This window comes from Pelodiscus sinensis, chromosome 26 (genome assembly GCF_049634645.1).
Source record: "Pelodiscus sinensis isolate JC-2024 chromosome 26, ASM4963464v1, whole genome shotgun sequence".
In the NCBI taxonomy this organism is placed as follows: domain Eukaryota; kingdom Metazoa; phylum Chordata; order Testudines; family Trionychidae; genus Pelodiscus; species Pelodiscus sinensis.
Window position 1 is genome coordinate 18,686,935 of NC_134736.1, and position 2,611 is coordinate 18,689,545.

Below are 2,611 nucleotides of genomic sequence, written 5' to 3' on the forward strand. Positions count from 1 at the left end.
CCTACAAACAGGAAATGATAAGACAATCATCTGTGGCAATTTTATGAAACACATCTTTTCTGAATTGCATTAGATATTTTTTCCTTTTTATCTAGGGATCAGTCGGAACCAGAATTATTTATCTAAATATTCTTGTTCACCCTTCCCCCCCCCCCAAAAAAAAAAAATCTGGGCTTGGATAATTTAGATCCTGGATCTAAATTATCCCTGGCTTTACAAAACCCCCAAAAATCCCTTTCCAAAGTTCCGACCAGCTCAGTAATTTTCCTGTAGTACCTACAGTATTCATGGATAGGTACTCTGTATTGTAGTTTTTTGGGAGTTCATCTTCAATCTGATGCACCTGTTGGATTGTTTAAGCAGGCTCTTACCATCTGTTTGTCAGACTGTCACCTTGACATTCTTCAGAAGCTTGTCTAGACATTTTATGAGAGGAATCACCTAGACCAGAGGTGAGCAATAGTTGTTTTTTTTGGTGGGGGGGGGGGGCACTCCAAGATTTTGGAAAGTGATCAAGGGCTGCACGTTTCTGTGGAGGAGGTGCAGGGTCTAGGATGGAGGTTGGGTGCAGAAGGGCCACAGGGTAAGGGTCAGAGGTCCACAAGACTGTATGAGCTCTGAGAGGGAGTTTGGGTTAAGGAAGGATTGTGGCCTGGGTCAGAGGATTGGGATGTAGGTTCATGAAGTGGGAATGGGTGCAGGAGAGGATTCAGGCCTGGGCAGAGAGACTCTCAGAGGGGGTGCAATGTCTGGGAAGGAATTGTGACCTGGGAGAAGGGGAAAAGGAGGTGCAGACTGAAAAGGGTTTGGGTGGTGACCTGGGACAGGGGATTGGAGTGTAGTGTCGGGTGTATGGGTGCAGGAGAGGATTCTGGCCTGGGAGACAGGTGTAGGAGGGGGTACAAGATGTGGGAGGGAGTTGTGACCTGAGGCAGGGGGGTGCAGAGGGTTTGGATGGTGACCTGAGGGAGGGAGTTAGGGTGCGGGAGGGGCAGGGGTGCCAGAGGCAGGCTTTGGCTGGGAGGTGCTTACCTAAGAGTGTCCCAGCCAGCAGCCCTGCAATACCCCCAAGGAAGGCTGGGTTCCCTCCTGATGCAGCCCCAGACCACTTGAAAATGCAGGCTGCTTCCTCCTTGTGGCTCTCAGCTCCGGGAAGGGGGAAAGGCTTGTGCTGCTCCCATCTCCCAGGCCAATCTCTCAGTTCCTATTGGCTGGTTGTTTCTGGCCAATAGGAGCTGAGGATTGGGGAAATCACCCAAAGCCTCTCCCTCCCTCCAGAACAGAGAGTCACACAAAGCAGCTCTGCACTTAAAACAGTGGCTGCTGCATGCCTGAGGGTCCCAGCATTGACCCTCATGAGCCGGCTTGAGAGAGGTGACTTGCCCACCCTTGACCTAGATGGTAGGAAATAGAATGCTTCTCATGCCCACCATATACACCACTGTCTTTATTAGTAATGAACAGGTCCCTTAACACCACAAGTTGCTATCTCTCAGTGGCAACCCTGTCTCTGGGAGAGACCACCTCAACAAGCATCCTCTGCCTCTGTTGGATGTTCGGTTTCAGTGTAAGGGAGGGTTTTTCCCCCATGTTCCATCTCTGTCGCCATCATGAAACCAGCTCGTTCCTTTGAAGGACTGGGACAGTCATTTCCTGTGTGTGCTTGACCTACAATGTCCCTACCCTGTGTGTCCACCAGCTCAGCAACTGCAGACGAACAATGTTATATGTATGTTCTGAAGGCCACAAACTGCTTCCACAAGGGGCACAAACATGCCTCACATGGCTAGTTACAATACCAGGGAAATATGCAGGCTGTGTGAATACTCAAGTGCAAAAATATTCCATTCATTTAATACTCCTGCTGAATAGGTAAATTGCTCTAATCACATTAGTTATTCTATTCATTTATTAGGTGAGAGTGATTAGAAGTGAATAGCTGTAAGAGGATCCTCCAGGTGTGAAAATTAGACGTCTATGGTTTTATGATGTTTATTTTCTGCTGAAGATAATTGTCTCTTTAGCTTCACCAGACACACATACACACTCTCCCTCGCTCTCTTTTACCCAGGCCTAAAGATAAAAATAAAACAGGGCTCACATGCATATGCTGGGAGATCAGGACATTTTTAGCAAGGCATCTACAGAATTTAATAGATTTTTTTTAAAATGTAGTGTGATTTCAAAATGAGTCTAACAAAGGCTAAGATCAAGTGTAGTGTCTGTTCTTATCGGTTTAACTGCTGGTACGTTCTCCATGTGAGCACTGTGTTTTAATGTTAGGCATTTTACTGGCTTTTGAAAATCCCACTTGTAAGCAGTTTGCTCTTGTAAATTTATACTAGGTTTGATAGCATGAGAAAGTGGAATCTTCAGTTTATCTGCAGTGTAAATGTAATACAGGTCCTCTGTGCTGGGGTAGAATTTTTCCCTCTCTGGAGCTCTGGTGCTTACTGATTGGGTGACTGGGATTGTTTTTGTTCTCTGATTGGATTAGTGACCATGTTCTCCCTGCGAACATTTTAAATGTGACTTTACAACACTGAAACTCCCATTGCATGGGCATTCTTATCAGTGAAACATGATTTCTCCAAGACCTCATGAGAGAGAT

The 2,611-nt window shown here is 46.3% G+C and overlaps 1 pseudogene; it reads left to right on the plus strand.

Moving 5' to 3' along the window:
* Positions 1-2,186: 2,186 nt before the first annotated feature.
* Positions 2,187-2,341, plus strand: LOC112547579 (U2 spliceosomal RNA; annotated as a pseudogene).
* The last annotated feature ends 270 nt before the right edge of the window (positions 2,342-2,611 follow it).